The following is a 6,728-nucleotide window of genomic DNA, read 5'->3' on the forward strand; positions in this document are numbered from 1 at the left end:
GATTTCACGGCCTGTTAAAAAATGTATGACACAAATAAAAAGTAGCAGTTGATACTATTAAACGTCCATGATACGACGTCTGCATCGGGTTCTCACATTATTGGTTTTTGTGCATAAAGGCAATCCCACACTGAGTTTATATGAGACGGTATTGTGGACTAAGATTTGTAGATGTACCACACTCAACACAGGCGCTGTTCGACTGCGTGCACGCTTCCTTCTCTCCCTCAAGCCATGTGCGCTTTCACTCTCCCCTCTCATTCGACCCCACCCTCTCTGTTCAAATAAGGGGAGTCAGATATTAATGAAAAATATCATATTCTCAGGCTGTTCTGGAGGCAAAGGGGCCCCGACCCGGTACTGGTTGTACCTAATAAACTGGACACTGCGTGTACAACTAGAATTCCAGATGGCACTTGAGTTGATTGACAATCTGACAAATCATGCTCTTTATAAAACAAAAAATATTCAGATTTATTTAATAATTTGCAAATAGGATTATATGGTTTTAGGAATTAAATTCCAGATGACTGAATAATATTTTGTTGGATAGACGCTGAAAAACCTACCCAAACACACAACTGCAAATATCTATATTGCCTGTTACGAAGTAAAAATCGAGCTTTCTATCTCCATGCTGAAGCAAATACAGGATTGTTTAGTGTACTTTACTGCCCTCTTCTGGTGAAATTGCAAAGGCACACAGGACACAATACATTTGTACTGTATGTTATGAATAAGGATAATTCACACAAATTACAAAATGTCTTATTTGCTACATTCTACTGTTTCCTGGTTATAAAATGCTTAAATTAGTGGTTGTGATAGTGGTTACGTAGAGAAACACAAAAGATTAAGATTGCTTTCAATGTAATGAATTACTGCATGCTTCATTTTGGCCTAACCAATGCCTGCTTTCAGTCTCCTCCTCTCGTTTGTCCCCCACCCTCTCTGTTCAAAGATGGGGTGTTAGATATTAATAAATAATATCACATTTTCAGCTTTRGGTATTTAATTTACTGTAATAATAAGGCTATAACAGCTTCGTGGTGAGGTACATATGGATTGTGCATTGATATATCACTATACCCAGTGTTCCCAAATGGTCTAGGCTCATTGGTGGGTCACTGGTGGTTCATTTTAGGTCATTATTAAGTTTTATTACTTCATTAAACCTGGAAAATCCATAGGCTTCTCTTCAGATGTGTAACACCCACAACACAACAAAGTTGGGGACCAGAATTACTGACATCCTATTTAAAGGGAATGGTTGATTCAAWATGTATYAGGTACACCACCCCGTTCACAAAAATGGTTTGCTCCTACAAACAGTGAGTCACATGGCCATGGCTTGCTATATAAAGCAGGCAGACAGGTATCAAGTCACTTAGTTACTGTTCGATTGAACATTAGAATGGGCAAAACGTGTGACCTAAGCGACTTTGATTGTGGTATGATCGTTGGTGCCAGGCGCGCCGGATCCAGTATCTCAGAAACGGACGCTCTCCTGGGCTTTTCACGCAAGACAGAGTYTATGGTTTACAGAGAATAGTGCGACAAACAATCAAATCCAGTCAGTGGGCAAAAACAGCTCGTTGATGAGGGCATAGGAGAATGGCAAAAATTGTGCAAGCTAACAGGAGGGCCACAGACAGACAAATAACGGCGCAGTRCAACAGTAGTGTGCAGAACGGCATCTCGGAACTCACAACTTGAGCCTTGTCAAGGATGGGCTATTGCAGCAGACGACCACACCGGGTTGCACTCCTATCAACTAAAAACAAGAAGAAGCGCCTCAGCGGGCCCGCGATCACCAACACTGGACAATTGAGGAGTGGAAAGACATCGACTGGTCAAGCGAATCCCGGTTCCTGTTGCGTCATGCTGATGTCAGAGTCAGGATTTGGCGTAAGCAGCATCAGTCCATGGCACCATCCTGCCTGTGTAACCGATGTGAAATGGCTAGCTAGTTAGCGGTGGTGCGCGCTAATAGCGTTTCAATCGGTGACGTCACTCGCTTTGAGACCTTGAAGTAGTGGTTCCCCTTGCTCTGCAAGGGCCGTGGCTTTTGTGGAGCGATGGGTAACGATGCTTCGTGGGTGTCAGTTGTTAATGTGTGCAGAGGGTCCCTGGTTCGCGCCCGGGTCGCGGCGAGGGGACGGACTAAAGTTAAACTGTTACATTGGTGCCGTGACCCGGATCACTGGTTGTTTCGGGAAAGGGGGGTGAGTGTAACCGATGTGAAATGGCGAGCTAATAGCGTTTCAATCGGTGACGTCACTCGCTTTGAGACCTTGAAGTAGTGGTTCCCCTTGCTCTGCAAGGGCCGTGGCTTTTGTGGAGCGATGGGTAACGATGCTTCGTGGGTGTCAGTTGTTAATGTGTGCAGAGAATCCCTGGTTTGCGCCTGGGTCGGGGCGAGGGGACGGACTAAAGTTAAACTGTTACACCTGGTGTTGGCGGTGTACTGGTGTGGGGAATGTTTTCCTGGCACACGTTAGGTACCTTGATACCAATTGAGCAACGATTGAATGCCATGCCCCAAGGAATTCTGGCTGTTCTGGAGGCAAAGGGGGGTCCGACCGGGTACTAGATTGGTGTACCTAATAAAATGTATGCTGAGTGTACATCTTTAAAGTGGAATTGACAGCATCTTAGCAACATGAAATCTTATTCAAATCTGTTCATATACAACCCCAGGAAGAATACGACACCATTTTGTTTTGAGTTTGAGTTGATTATTATTTTTACTGGGACAGTCCACATTAATCAACGTTTCAGTAAAAGCGCCGGTTTTAGCCAGCCAGCTAATTTTCAACCGCAATCCCTGGGCAGKTTATTAAAAACAATTACAATAACAATACAGACAAACCATGAGTAGTGAGCACATGCAGAGCCTCATAGAACAAGCAACACGTAGCACGCAGACAGAGCAAAATCACAAAAAGCAACAAAACAAAATACATAAAAGCAACAGTTTTTCCACACCTCACAACCTACAGACAACATGGAAAGCGGCAATACACAGCTAGGGATTATTTTCACGTCTGATTGGCCTTTAGCCATGTCTTTAGCCATGTTTTTTGTGAAGGTGTGATAGGTGGTGCAGTTATGTGTGTCTGATGTCAGTGTGTTCCAGACATGGGAAGCTCTCACAGAGAAAGCAGATTGACTAAAGGTGCTTTTCCTTAAGGGAACTATACAGTCATCTCTCATGGCAGACCTTGTGGATCTGCTGCCATGGGTTTGAGATTTCTGTTTAACAAAAGTCCTAGGTGGAGGGGGAGCCAGGCCATTTAGGATATTGAATACAAGACATGTGTCRGTGTATAGCACAAGATTTTCCCAACTCAGGAGCTCRTGCTTTCTCAAATCAAATAAAAATAAAATGTTATTGTTCACATACACATGTTTAGCAGATGTTATTGCKGGTGTAGCGAAATGCTTGTGTTTCTAGCTCCAACAGTGCAGTATTATGTAACAATTCACAACAATACACACAATACACACAAATCTAAAAGTAAAAGAGTGGAATTAAGAACTATATAAATATTRGGATGAGCAATGTTGGAGMGGCATAGACTAAAATACAGTAGAATAGAATACAGTATATACATATGAGATGAGTAAAGCAAGAATATGTAAACATTATTAAAGTGACTAGTGTTCCATTATTAAAGTGGCCAGTGATTTCAAGTCTGTATATAGGGCAGCAGCCTCTCAGGTGCAGGTTTACGTAACCGGGTGGAAGCCGCCTAGTGATCACAATTTAACAGTCTGATGGCCTTGAGGTAGAAGCTGTGTTTCAGTCTCTCGGTTCCAGCTTTGAAGCACCTGTACTGACCTCRCCTTCTGGATGATATTGGGATGTATGTGGAGACGTCACCGGCTGGAGCGCCCTTATGTATATATTTTACAAATTGTCAAATAAATTAAACCAATCAATCAACAGGCAGTGGCTCGGGTTGGTTGTTGTCCTTCATGTTTCTTTTTGGCCTTCATGTGACATCGGGTGCTGTAGRTGTCCTGGAGGGCAGGTAGTTTACCCCCGGTGATGGGTTGGGCAGACCGCACCATCCTCTGGAGAGCCCTGCGGTTGCGGGCGGTGCACTTGCCGTCCCAGGCCGTGATACAGGCGGACAGGATGCTCTCAGTTGTGCATCTGTAAAAGTTTGTGAGGATTTTATGGGACAAGCCAAATTTCTTCAGCCTCCTGTTGTGCCTTCTTCACCACACTGTCTGTGTGGGTGGACCATTTCGGATCGCCAATCATGTATACGCCGAGGAACATGAAACAATTAAATGTTAACTACAAAGTCTAGGCCTATAYGATATCATAATTATTTTAATCCATCCAGTGGRTATTTGTTTTGCAAACTCTACCATCACATGTGCGCCACAAAAGCACAGCTAAACAACAGTGTCATGTTAGGTGTGCACTTGAATTAAAGGGCAACTACAACCAAAGTTCTCAGATTTTTTCCAGACCTCAAAAATTTGGTTGGTTTAAACATTGTTGTGGACTTAGAACATCCAATTGTGTTGTTTTTCTATTAAAAAGTGTGATTTTCAGAGAGAAAAACTGAAAAAACTGAAAAACTGAAACCTGGACTGGACTRGACTGGACTTGGCTCTCCAGTACCACTTGTTGTGCGGTAAAAGAGAGATAGTCTATGACTTGGGTGAATGGAGTCTTTGACAACTTTTTGGGGCATTTCATGTGTGTGAAATGTGTGAAATACAAGAATACTGCAAAATACTCAAATCAAGAGGGCGCAAAAAACTCTGCCCCCTGTGAGGATCGAACTCACGACCTTCAGATTATGAGACTGACGCGCTACCTACTGCGCTAAGGAGGCACATGACATAAAGTGAAGGAGAGTTTGTTTATGAAGTATATATAACATATTATTATCTTCACAGAAAAAATGAGGGTTGGTGGTAAAATTGTATTTGTCCCAGGCTAAAATAAAGTCTTTTTAATGAAAGAAAAAAGTGCTGCAGCCTGACTCATCGAGAGAACGCATGGCGGAGCAGTTTTAGGTCACCCTCCCCGCTCTTTGTCAGAATACACTACATGCCCTGTGAATGAAATAGAATTGAGGACYAGAGAAAGAAAAGAAACAAACAGAATCCCCCCAAAACAAAACAACTGCGTTGGCCGGGAATCGAACCCGGGTCAACTGCTTGGAAGGCAGCTATGCTCACCACTATACCACCAACGCTGGTCTCTTTACCTCCTTTGAGTGTTCTGTTTTTGAAAGTGAAAGAAATGACATTATATATTAAAGGCTTGGTGCAGTCAAACATCAAATCAAATCCTATTATATTTATCACATGAGCCGAATACAACAGCTGTAGGTAGACCTTACAGTGAAATGCTTACTTACAAGCCCTTAKCCAACAATTATGTTTTAAGAAAAATACGTGTTAAGAAAGTATTTACGAAAATACATTGAATACATTGACAACTCGTAAATGGAATGAAATTAAACAGAACTTGTTTCCATCCCCACGGCTTCAGCAATGGATAATTTTTTTTATTTTTCATAAAGGCTACCTTGAGGAACTATTGTCATTCTCAATGGATGTAAAAACAGACTTTGTTTYCTTKCTGTTTGAGGTGAAGAAAAATGTACTTTGAGAAGCTCCACAGCTCATAAGTGGTGGTGATTAAAGAGAATCAGAAATACTGTCAGATCCCCAAATGGGCACATTTATAAGCCTACATTTGCTAGCAGGCCAGGTAGCCTAGGTCTACTTCTATGGGTAATCAGGTGCGCATCCTTAAACATTATTGACAGGAGCACTCTAAACAAAACACAATGAATACATTGACAACTCGTAAATGGAATGAAATAAAACAGAACTTGTTTCCATCCCCACGGCTTCAGCAATGGATTAGTCCACTGAGCCAAAAGCCGTCTGTTCTTTCGACCAATCGACTGGTTCAAATTTTAAAAAGTGTATTTTTCCATATATAGACTGAATAAAATCAACTATATGTAGGCTTGTCTGATGCTTAAGCACACTGTGATTAAATAATGGAGACACAAGTTACTCAAGAGGGTGCCAGAAACCAAGATAACCTAACCAGAAGAAAAAAACCTGTTCCCAAATCTCCTCCTCCCGCTGCTGATGGCCTTCGCACCATTACGCTCCCGGAATTAGGCTACACCAAAGGGTCAGTTTCCATTTAGTGTACCAATAACCTTCAATTTATTTTTTAGCCCCAAATTTCATGATATCCAATTGGTAGTTACAGTCTTGTCCTATCTCCACAACAGACTCAGGATAGAGTGAAGGTTGAGAGCGCCACGCGTCCCCCGAAACACAACCCAGCCAAGCTGCACTGCTCACTTAACCTGCGAAACCAGCCGCACCTATGTGTCAGAGGAAACAGCGTACACCTGGCGAACGTGTCAGCGTGCATTGCGCCGGCCCTCCACAGGAATCGCTAGTGCGCGATGGGACAAGAATATCCCTGCCAGCCAAACCCTCCCCTAAACCAGGCGACACTGGACCAATTGTGCACTGCCCCATGGGTCTCCCCGGTTGCGGACGGACGCAACAGATGACACAGACTTGAACCAGGACTTCAGTGGCAGAGCTAGCTCTGCGTTGCAGTGCCTTAGAACACTGGGCCACTCAGGAGGCATGACAACTTATCTTACCATTTCTAACGATCTGCGTGCCAGTTAGTGGTTTTCATATGCATATTTTCGTGA

The 6,728-nt window shown here is 43.1% G+C and overlaps 2 non-coding genes across 2 annotated transcripts; both read right to left on the reverse strand.

Annotated features, from left to right (window-relative positions):
• Positions 1-4,786: 4,786 nt before the first annotated feature.
• Positions 4,787-4,859, reverse strand: trnam-cau (transfer RNA methionine (anticodon CAU)). The gene has a single exon. It is a non-coding gene; the product is annotated as a tRNA-Met (tRNA).
• Positions 4,860-5,153: 294 nt separating this feature from the next.
• On the reverse strand, positions 5,154-5,225 carry trnag-ucc (transfer RNA glycine (anticodon UCC)). The gene has a single exon. It is a non-coding gene; the product is annotated as a tRNA-Gly (tRNA).
• Positions 5,226-6,728: the final 1,503 nt, after the last annotated feature.

Source organism: Salvelinus sp. IW2-2015, linkage group LG19, assembly GCF_002910315.2.
Source record: "Salvelinus sp. IW2-2015 linkage group LG19, ASM291031v2, whole genome shotgun sequence".
Taxonomy (NCBI): Eukaryota; Metazoa; Chordata; class Actinopteri; order Salmoniformes; family Salmonidae; genus Salvelinus; species Salvelinus sp. IW2-2015.